Source organism: Halichoeres trimaculatus, unplaced genomic scaffold, assembly GCF_033239565.1.
Source record: "Halichoeres trimaculatus isolate MK-OKI-2021-1 unplaced genomic scaffold, fHalTri1.1 fHalTri1_scaffold_7, whole genome shotgun sequence".
NCBI classification, from domain to species: Eukaryota; Metazoa; Chordata; class Actinopteri; order Labriformes; family Labridae; genus Halichoeres; species Halichoeres trimaculatus.
Window position 1 is genome coordinate 7,027,687 of NW_027437185.1, and position 12,641 is coordinate 7,040,327.

Here is a 12,641-nt window from a genome sequence, read left to right on the forward strand (position 1 = left end):
AAAAACGTAGCAACAATATGTACAAAAAACACAGTTTACTCCTTCCCACACGGAGTTTACTCCTTCCCCCACCATCCCCCACAAACATGGACGACCGGAGACCTCTGTAAACAAATACAACCTATTAACTCAAACACCTACTGAAATCCTCAGATGGGGCCATATTTTACTTGACCAAAAACACAAATAATCTCCCAACGGAAAAATCTGTGTCAGTCTGCATTCACGTGTTATTTAGAGAATTTTCACCGCGTTACTTTCACACAAAAACACCGCTAAATAAGGCTCTAGTTCTCATCATATCGTTACACAAAGCTACCTCCACTGCAGAGCCACAACTGGCTATGTGCCAGATATAAACAAACGCACATAGTCTGTCAGGACGCAAACACAGATTATAAGAGCGGGCACGACCAGCCTTTCACTTTTAATAAAGCTTTAATGCAGACCGATACCAGATTATTTTCGCCAGGAGTCAGTTTATTTGTGTTTTTGGTCATGTAAAATGTGGCCCCGTGTGAGTGCAGGGGAAACCGGCAGAGGAGGGAGAGGGGGTGCGTGCGCCCTGGGCTTCTGCTTATATCATCGCACACCCCCCTTCACAAACAGCCATACTAACTCACAAACATCGACTTAAATGCTCCATACATACGAAGTAAGTCACACAAAGGTACGAAAATACGTCAGGAAAACATTAAACCTCTATCATCACTTTTAAACTACCTTACTTGAAAACAAAGGTATTACAATATAGCTCGTTAAAGCACTCTGATTACTTACTGTGTCCAAAGCGTCGGCCAAAGAATGAAGACTCGTGCAGGAAAAAGAATAAAGAAAGGTGAAAGAAAGAAAAATGGAAAAAGAACAGAGAAGGAAAAACTTGAAGAAATCACTAAATCGCTCAGATGGGATCGCTAACTCGCCGTAGCGTGTTCGCTCGCTCTGAGTTTACCACACAAAATGGCACCTGGTATTGTGTTACGGAGAGTTTTATAACCTCTCCAGTCAACCGACCAATTACAATACAGTATAGAGCCGTGCCCATGATGAGACTACAGGCGTGAATTAAAACGGTGAGGCCCACTGAAGTAAAGACAACTTCAAAAACACATGATAATTGTTTGTAATAATTTGGTTGCAACTTACTATACACTTAGCAGTACACAATAACATGTTTCACTGGCAAGTAACGAAAATAAAAATCCAAAACAAAAAAACAGCTGAGCGTCTGTGTTTGTGTTTCTTTCTGCGTGCGTCCGTGTGTGTATTTACAAAAAACAGCAAACAACAATATTTTCTTGTTCCTGTAAAAATAAATAGCAAAACAACACATATTTATATAAAGTCCATACTCCTCTTCTCTGCAGTAATTTCCAGATAACATTTTGAAAATCATACATTCATAATATGTCTGACACTTCTTCATCACAAGAATTTGGTGGCGCAGTGGTAATGTTATAGCGCTGACAATGTTTTCCTCACGCAGTTAAACCAGGTTCGAATCCAGCCTGTGACCACTCTAAATGTTATCTTTCAATTTCTCTCTGTGAACTTCACTACCTATCTTTCTCTCCTTTATCTTCTTCAAACATAAAAAACTGAATTAACATCTTTTAGTTCGTTTTAAAGAAACAACGATTTCATTTCAACGGAATCCACTGCCATTACGGTATGATCACCCTTGCGGATTTCTTAGGTGGAGGTAATGTTTGTTGTGCTTCCGCACTTCCAGTAATTTCACAATAATAGCGGAAGCGACTTCACGATGTCACCGCTCAGTGCCGCTATGCAGAAGCAACAAAAACCGACAACCTTACCTTAGTTTTCATTCATTTCCAAGTGAAATAAGTATTTGCAAGAAATGGGTTACAGCTATTCGCCGGGATGAAGGGAAAAAATTTACGATCAAACAATATAGCACATTCGTCTGTAGCCACTACTTCTGCGAGTATGACTACACTGAAGTAACTGCTAGCAGGCTAGCTACACCCAACAATGCTGGGACACCATTAACCATTTGTAGACGGCTTAAAACGGAAGCTGTGCCCTCAAGTTTTGAGTTAAATGGCTAGGGTGGAGCGTCAAAGCAAGAGTCGATTAATTCCAGAGCGTCGACTCGCTTGGTTCATGACATTGACCTAGCCTTTGCTCTTTGTGAGGACAAAGTATAGGACAAGGCTTTTCGGCCTGCGAGACTGACAGACCACGATTAAGACTTGGCTCCTCAGGCAGGTAAGTTATGCGTTAATATTCTGTACTTTTGAGTGTATGGATTAGAAAGCATTCATCTAAGAATAGCAAGTGAAGGCAAATAATTACATATAAAAAGCCATCTCAGTCATGATTTTTCTCTCATCTCTTACAGGTACACTGGATTCTGCAACTTCACGCATCCAACAACTGGAACCTGTACTTGATGAACTCACTAATAAATTAGGAAAGATGAAATTATCACTCAATGTGTTATCTTTATTTTCATCAGTATTTACAGTGTCGTTCTCACTGAAGTAAAGATGCACATTGTCAGCTCATTGATTTTTACCATAATATTCATTTTAACACTTGTCTAATAGGGATGTTAGCTGTGCGTCAGCTTGACTTCTGAACAACATAAACGACAGTCCATTAATGACACAAGAAATTCCATTAATTAACCCTGGAGAGGCTCACATGTCAAGTACAAACTATTTCAGGTGACTACCCGTTGAAGCTCATAAACAAAATGCCAACAGTGATCAAAGCAGTAATCATACCAAAGGGTGGATCGTTTGAAGAAACGAGAGTACAACACGTTTTCATATATTTCACACTGTTTTGTTAAGTACTTAATTTTGATACCTTCAGTGAGATTCTACAATTTCAATAGAAATGAAAATAAAGACAACACATTGAAAAATAAGCTGAGTCCAAACCTTCGGCGTGAACTGTTCATGAATTTAATAAAATACTATGAACATTCAGATACTCAGAGTAATGATCTTTATCATTTATGATGTAAATGGTACATTGTACATTTATTCTGGTTCATATATATATATATATATATATATATATATATATATATATATATATATATATATATATATATATATATATATATATATGTATAAATATATATATATATATATATATATATATATATATATATATATATATATATATATATATATATATTGTATATAAAGTATATGACTTTAGACAGTCATTTGAGATATAACAATTTTATTATTTGTACTAATTTGTCAATTACAGTATAACCTTTAATAAAAATCATTTCACAATAAAACAGAACATGTCTTTTGGAATTCATTATTTACAAATCTAGTATGCTCCCAAATATACACCTGAAAGATGTAGAAAATCAATGGTTTCTGCTTTTTAGTTACCATTTACCTTTCTGCTGAAGAAACACATCCATATATGCAGCAAAAAGTACGTCTCCACCTTGTCTTTCATGTCCTTTATCATTTCATCATCTCTCCACACTCTTTACACTGTTAAATCCTCCTCTGTGTCTGTTATAAGACCACACCAAAACAGTCTAGTTACTGCAGTTTGACCCTGAACCTGCCAGTGAAATTTATCATTTGCCATTTGCAGGCATTCACCCATTTGACAAGTCCTGCCTCGGACATGTTAGAGATGTCCAGGCATTTGATTTCATAAAGGCCACAACAAGGAAGTGCATGTGCGTCATATACTCTTGTATCATGGCTGGCCTCAAGGTGAGGAGCATCTAGGTGTATAACAAAGCCACAAGATATTACACTGACATCAAAACATTTTGAATATTGCTCCAGCACTTGTGGCTCACAATCAAGGCCCCCTTTTCATAGCAAGAGTTGGACATACTCCCTTAAGTATACGCATTGCCAAAGCCTGACCAAAAGACTCCCCTCACACCTGGCTAACCTCATAGAACTTAATGGCTGTCAGTCTAGGCTTGCGTAGAACCCTCCATAGTGGGCACTCAGACTGCTCTTGTGTCTGCTCCTCCCTCTCAGCTACTATGTCAGGGGTGACAGTTAAGCTGTACAAATGGAGGAAATGTTGGGAATTAAGCTCAAATCTTAGGAAAGCACTGGGAAATGTTGAGCCTTCTAATGGCAGTGTAGGAAATGTAGATGCATCTGGGTGTTGTATATGACTTGTGGGTGTAGTTACAACACAAGGACACTGGTATGATATGGGTGAACCTCTTGGCACAGGTCCAAACCTGGAGTCAACCATGGAGAGTTTAAAGAAGCCATCCAGTACTGACAATATCAGTGGTTGAGCTCTAAGTCTTTTCAGTCCTTCACCAAAAGACAATAATGATAAGTCCATGAGAGGTCCTGAAACAGATTGAGAAGAAGAGAAGTTTATGTTTTAAATTCACTGTCTTTCCACACATCTCTTGTAGCTTATTTTGGTTTTCAATTCAGATGTAACTCATTCTGGGGAACTGCTCAATGCAATGTATAATTAGCTACATTAATATTTTAGTAAGTGTCAAGATACAATAATGTACACAATTATGCAATAACCAACAGCATGATAGTAACATCATCTATGGATGCTTGAAAGAGTGAAGATTTCCATACACTCCTTGCAGATGGCTTTGGTCTCCTCACAACCAAATCCTGAACTGGCTCTGCATGGATCCCCTGGAAATGATATTAACATGATAGTAAAAGTATCTTGCTTTATTGTAAGGGTTCAACATTCAGTTTGGAAGCCATACCATGGCCCAAAGATATAGTAGCCCTATTTTTACATGCTTCTGAAATTGTTTTATAAGACAGTTATTGATTTTTTTGCTGAGTTTCGTTATACATCACGTCAGGTTAGTTGCTGCATTTACTTTCCTGCTATGGTATTTAAATGTCCACATATTTATCTTTATTTTTACCTGGCCTCTATGTGCCCTCTATTTTTCCATCTTCCTGATGTCATGTTATTAGCCATCAGCTGTCATAAATATACTTACATTTAAATTCTATGACCTGTTTCTTACCGTCTAATGTCCTTGTTACTGTACATAAATCACAGTGCTCTCCAGTAATGTTCTTCCACACTTGTAAAATGACTTAAACTGTTTTCACCTCACCAGTTCACTATTTTCCTTTTTTTGTTACTGTAGTTCATATGACCATCCTATGTTTGGCCTCACTGTTGGTTTAGTTGTACCCACAGTACTGCATTTTTCTGTTAAAGCACTTTGTAAATCCCTGTTTTTAAAAGTGCCATATAATAAAAAATATTATTATTATAAATACAAGCAAAAAGCCTTTTTGTTCAACATTCACACATAACTATAACAGCTATTTCATATCTGTCATAAGGATTTACACAATGTTCCCCAAAGTCACCTTTGTCCTTGTCCTATGCCACCTTTGCAGAGAGCTCATCCAAGCCAACGTGGGTGGTACAGCTCTCACCTGCAGGAAAAGAAAAAACGGTGCACACTAAAATTTAGAATGTACTTGTAACAACTATGAGAGCCAGTGTCAATCCAGTCAACCTGCCTATGTAAACATAGTCTGTGACCTCAGCCCTAACCTGCAACATGCTGTAATGGGCAGTCTGAAAGAGAAGGTTGACAAGATGGTTGCACAGAACTTTGCCTGCTATACAGCTGCATGATGCAACTTCATCAGGTTCTCCTTCACTCAACTTCAACTTTACTTCAACTGAATCAGCTAGGAAAACAATCTAAAGTAAAGACAAAACATAATAAGAGGGAAAATCTGTAACTGCACTGAAATTCTGTGAGAACCAGACAAAAATCTGCAACCGCAGGAAAGAAATTAACTTCCTTCACCATAAGCAGCATTGTTAATTTAATATTTTTGACATGCAGATCCAGACTGGGGATCACAGAATTTAGACACAGTTATCACATTGAAATTTGCCTGATGCATGCACGTCACATTGGTGCAGCAATTTATTCCACGTAGCTTTTCACTAATTTCATGTAAACATAATCTTAAAAACAGTGTAGTGGACTTCACTTAATGTTGTCCTCAATTCAGTGTTATGCCTCAGCTTCCAAAGATAACCTTTAAATAATGGGACTCTTCTCGCTTCTTCATCGACGTGAAACACCTAGCCCTAACAGCAATTTTTCTCTCAAGGATTTTGGATACTGAAAGACAAAACAATTATTAATTCATCAAACACAACCACATATGTATACATAATGTAACTACACTTGTGTCATGCGTTGTTCATTCGGGAAAAAGGGACAGTCTTGGCTAGCTACTACCTAAGGCGAACTATTGCTAACTCTGGCTAACGTTGTTCATTACAGAATGCATCATAAATTTAAAAAGTCACATCATCCGTGTTGAATGAAGACGGATAAACCATGCAGTCAAGAGTAACGTTTAGTACTCACTCTCGACTGCACACGTTATATCGTTATCATTATTACATCGGAGCTATTGTCAAGCTAGTTAGCTACTTAGCTTCATAGTTGTAGCTGTACTTCTCAAAAAATAAACTGTATCCTTTGTCCAGTTTGGAACGGGCTGTAGGAAAGTATCTTTCTGTCAATCGATAACCATCTTCAAACTTCACTCTTGGTAGGTTTAAGAGAGATTCTGTAAACATAAACTTCTGGAATACCGGCCCGTGGCGGCCACAGTAACTCGCCATCATACCGGAAGCTGTGAAGCACAACAATCCCCGCAAGCCGAAGTACCGCGTATCAGATCACGTGTCTTCCCTACCAGAACACAGTGTCAATTGGATGTTGGATGTTTAGTTTGATTAATACCACACCTCAACTGCTCACAACACCACTGTTCTACTAAACATTAGCGCCATCCTGTGTTCATATCAAAGACTAACCCTGAAAAGTATTAGGGTCTATGCTTACTGTTTTATCCTGTTACTGATACTGTTTTACACCAAAATCCTTCTATATTCTTCTCAATATATTAAACTATGTAATTCAGTGGATAACATCATCCCTGCTTATTTATCTGAATCATTCATTTAGTAATTTTGTGTCTTTCTTAAAAAAAAAATTGACCTGCAACTATTTACTTCTTCATGAACTGTTATGAATTTAATCAACATAATACACACTCACACACACTGCAAGAATTATAAAAAAAAAAACCAACCACACAACCACCTTCTGTAAGGATTCTCAGTTTTGGCTTCTCTGAGTCTCTGAGGCAATCACCTCAGGGCAGGGTCAGGTGTGTGTGTGTGTGTGTGTGTGTGTGTGTGTGTGTGTGTGTGTGTGTGTGTGTGTGTGTGTGTGTATGTGTGTGTGTGTGTGTGTGTGTGTGTATGTGTGTGCTTGATTGCTCCTGATTTAGAGCAGCTGGGGTAAGCTTTCATAGGTGCAGTGGCTCCAGCTTCTGGCGCTGGCTCATTATCCTCACCTTCAGAGGTAGTGAGCAGTTGCCCTTGAGTCTCAGAGTTTCAGCACTTACCAGTGTGTTTTCAGTGTTTTCCATTGAACTGTAGAGAGTGTCCCTTAGAGAGTATCTGGTACAGATACTCTCTAAGGGACACTCTTTTGAAATAAAATGTTAGAAACGCCAAAATTCAAGATGGCGGCCATTTTTTCAGATGGACGCCATTTCTATCAGACGATTCTTATTTCAAAAGTTCAAATGGTGATGCAAGCATGAAATTTGGTACAGATACTCTCTAAGAGACACTCTTTTGAAACAAAACGTTAGACACGACACAATTTCAAGATGGCGGCCATTTTCATAGATGGACGCCATTTCTATCAGACTATTCATATATCAAAAGTTCTAATGGTGATGCAAGCATGAAATTTGGTACAGACACTCTCTAAGGGACACTCTTTTGAAACAAAACGTTAGACACGACACAATTTCAAGATGGCTGCCATTTTCATAGATGGACGCCATTTCTATCAGACGATTCTTATATCAAAAGTTCTAATGATGATGCAAGCATGAAATTTGGTACAGATACTCTCTAAGGGACACTCTTTTGAAACAAAACGTTAGACACAACAAAATGTCAAGATGGCGGCCATTTTTAAAGATGGCTGCTATTTTTATTATATGCTCCTTTTTTCAATGGTTCTAATGGTGATGCAAGCTTAAAAGATGGCACAAATACTCCTTCTGAGCCACTCATTTGAACAAGGAATGTTCAAAATGGTAGTCATTTTTCAGGATAACCACCACCGTACTAGAAAACTGGTGTTAAGAGTGCTCGTGAGGTCCCTTTACAAGGAACCATTTACAGCCACTCGAAACTTCAAAACTGTAAGCCAAGAGTGTTTATTTGACTGTGTTTTGTCTAACTCCTTACCCTTGACCTGTCCGAATTGGTTTAACCTGCCAGAACTGCCCCCTAACGGCATAGCTCACAGAGTTCATCAGAGTACACAAGCTCCCTTACCGTAACAAGGTAACAGTCACAAGGGAGGCTTTGTTTTTTTTGTTTTTTTGCTTTTTATGCTTTCATATATATATATATACTAGTGCTGGGCAAGTTAACGCGTTATTTTTACGCTAACCCGTCAATCTATTAACACCGTTGAATATTTTATCGTGCATTAGTGCATGTTGCTCACATGCTTTTATTTTGTAAATGTCTGTTGCTGACCGCGGTGGAACCGGAAGTGAAATTGGCGGAAAAACATGATGAGTAACCAAAATGTATATGTGTATCAGTCTGCGCGCATGGCGTGCCAGATATAAACAAACGCAGGTAGTCTGCCAGGACGAAGAGACACGATGAGAATTAGAGCCTTATTTAGCGGTGTAAGTAATGCGCTGAAAATTCTCTAAATAAAGCGTGAATGCAGACCGATATCAGCGTTTTTTGGTGGGAGTCAGTTTATTTGTGTTTTTCGTCAAGTAAATTATGGCCCCGTCTGAGTGTAGAGGAAACTATACTATATATATATATATATATATATATATATTTTTTAGAGCAAGAGAGAGAGGGGAACAGAGAGACACAGAAAGAAAGAAAAGATAACTACACAAAGACTGAGCCATACCAAAGACTCAAGCTGGCTGCTTACTCTTCTATTCACACTTGCAGCTGCACAGTGCTGTGCAGGTGAACCCCAACCTGAAACATTTGCACCTTCCAACTTAAGCTGTTTGTTTAAAAAAAAAAAAATCCCTACAAAATAAGTGCCTGTATTTTAATTCTCTTACCTCTGTAGCATAAAACATATATAATTTTTTCAGGTTATTATTATTTTTCTTCTTAAAATTATTATAATAGTAATATTAATTATTATTAATAATTAATGTCTTTTAATGTATTCTTTTTAGCATTCATGTAATTATTGTTTTTACCATTAAATTATTAGTATTGTCATTATTATTGATGTGTTTGAAAACAGAGCTTTTAAAACAAAATGGTGGCCATCTTGAAAAATGTCGGCAATTTTCAATTTTTGTATGTCTAGCATAGTTTTTGTGTCCCTTAAAGAGTAGTTGTGCCGAATTTTACATTTGCATCACTGTTTGAGTTTGAGTTGGAATAATGAGCGTTCAACTGAAATGGCAGCCATCTTGAATAAAATGGCCCCCATCATGAAAAATGGTCACCAATTTGTATTTTGGGGTGTCTAAATTGATTTTTCATGAGTGTTAGAGAGTGTATGTGCAAAAACTCATGCTCGCATCACCAATAGAAATATATTAAAATAACAAGTGTTCAACAAAATGGTGGCCATCTTTAAAAATGTCAGCCACCTTGAATTTTGGCATGTCTAACATTTTGTTTCAAAAATGTGTCTCTTAGAGAGTATCTGTACCAAATTTCATGCTTGCATCACCATTAGAACTTTTGATATAAGAATAGTCTGATAGAAATGGCGTCCATCTGAAAAAATGGCCGCCATCTTGAATTTGGCGTTTCTAACATTTTATTTCAAAAGAGTGTCCCTTAGAGAGTATCTGTACCACATTTCATGCTTGCATCACCATTTGAACTTTTGAAATAAGAATCGTCTGATAGAGATGGCGTCCATCTATAAAAATGGCCGCCATCTTGAATTTTGGCATGTCTAACATTTCGTTTCAAAAGAGTGTCCCTTAGAGAGTGTCTGTACCAAATTTCATGCTTGCATCACCATTTGAACTTTTGAAATAAGAATCGTCTGATAGAAATGGCGTCCATCTGAAAAAATGGCCGCCATCTTGAATTTTGCGTGTCTAACGTTTTATTTCAAAAGAGTGTCCCTTAGAGAGTATCTGTACCAAATTTCATGCTTGCATCATCATGTGAACGATTTTTTCACTTATCTGCTCCACTACATGGCACATACTTACATTAAAACATAAAGAGCTACAGCTGCATCCATCTGGGCCATAGTCCTTAGATTGTTGCTTCCTCTTTTGGTGAACTGAAACTAGTCCTATATGCCCGCAGCTTCCCTCATCAAAAAAGGATAGGGCGCAGTGTATCAAAGCGGAGAGAGACATTCTCCCCCAGGAGTCTGATTCTCTGCTGAAACAAAACAAGATCCCTGCTTTGGCTTTATAATCAAGCTATGACTTTTTTTGGACTGCTGTAAGCATGTAAAGGTACTGATTAAAAAAAGGCACATGACATTTTAGCAAGTCAGAAAAAAAATATAAATAAATAACTTAATCAATTAAAAAAAGAAAAACGTGACCAAACAGTAAACTTCTGTGACCTGGTTTGTTTCATCCCACTAACATTGGAAATACTTCACCACTAAGATTGTGTATCCTCTAGCTGCCTAAGTATGCAATCACTGTCGCAGCTGGAAGCTTGTACTCCAAATATAACAGCTAACCCTTAAAAATATTCAAGGCTGTGCCACTCCCTTAATATTTGTTTATTTCCCTCTCTGGACTTCCCATGAGAAAGTTAACCCTGTTATTTCATTGATGTTACTGTTTTATTTGACATTTTTTTTTATTTCTTCACAGCATGCACAACATGTTTAACCCCTTTGGTGCTCTGAACCAGGCTGCTTTGAGTTCTTCCTCTCAGGGTGCATATTTTTACACAGTCAGAATCACATAAACATCCCAGCGTGTGAACCTTTAAAGCTCAGATCTGAATCGAAGCAGGGGGTGTACTGTGTACTGAATCTGGATCTGCACTGGAGGGATCTCTGTAAGGGCTGCTGGGAAATTCTTTCAAAGTTTTGTAACATTAAAAACATACTACAAATATTTTAGCACGAGGCAGTTGGTAGCAACATGCAGAGTTTTCACCCAGTTCTGACCTGCAGCCGTAGTTTGGAGGATTCAAATCAAAGCCCTACCTTACCTTTAACCCTGCTGAGAAGCTTTTCAATCGGACGATTGGACAAGTTAAAGCATGAAAAGCAGGGTTTCATCTTTCATCAACAACATCAGTATGCTACATTAAAAAAAATCTGGTGTCAAAGTTTAGGGCCCAATATACCTTTGTCGGGGGGCTTTCTTATTTGAATGATATAACTGTCTTATTATTATTATTGTTGTTGTTGTTATTGTTATAAATAATAATAATAATAATAATAATAATAATAATAATAATAATAATAATCTTCATTATTATTTGCTATACAATGCTTCGTTCTTTAGCATGCCTGGCTCTCTGTCAAAGCACTTAATAAATCGTTTTTGCGGGTGCAGTTGAGATAAAGTCATCATGCTGATGTTAATGCTACTTTAGAAGGAGGTGATACACTGATAGGGGGTTCAAAAAGTCCCTTACAAAAGAGAAAAAAGTTATAATTGCACATTTTATGCATCATGATATATCATAAACAAAAATACTGGTTTTTTTTCTTAATAGAGAACAGCAAATGTTTGATCTGTTTTCTACATTTCTTTGTTGAAGACCCCCAAGGTGACTCAGGCTTGACTGACATGACTACACAGACCAATATGACACATTATGATGCTGGAAGGAAGAGAAACGAGGGTTGACCAAGTGGTTGTGGTCGTCCTGGGGGGTATTCCACGAAGCTGGCTTAGCTCAAAGCCTGGCTTATTTGGGTTAGCCGCGCTAACTTTAGCGAGAGTTGGGTTCCACAAACGAGGCTTAGGGCTAGCGTGGCTTGGTAACCATGGTAAATTAGCCAGTGCGACTAGCCTGGTCTCGGGCAGGCTAAACGTCAGGCTTACCTTAGCTGCGTCTCAGAGAAGGTCCGACCGGCTTCTAAAAGACGCCTTGTGAACTGCAGGTGTAACATTAAATTAATCTATATCTGTAATAGATGATGTTCTTGTTCAGAAACATAAACTGAGACCTTTTGGTAACTTTTCTGACACCTGCTAAAAACCAAAAAGTCAGAAGGATCGTGAGGCTCCGCTTTCACGGTCCGTATTCATACTGAAAATCAAGATCAAGTGAGCTTTTGTCCTTCAGCTCCACGGGAGGTTTCCGTCCTCCCTGAGCTCGCTTTAGGACACCTGCGTGATCCTTTGACAGGTGAACTGCCCCAGTTATACTAGACTGGAATAACCGTGAGTCAAGACATGTCAGATACTAGACTGTCTGTCCACATGGTAGGAAAGTTGGTGGCTGAGAGGTTAGAGAGTAGGGCACAGACGCACGGTGAGGCATGTTTTATTTGCGGCGTGGGTTCGATCCCACTTGTGGTAAGTATCTGAAATAACTGATTTTCTTTCTTCTGTCACCCTGAAAGTACAGTCAACATATAACAGAAT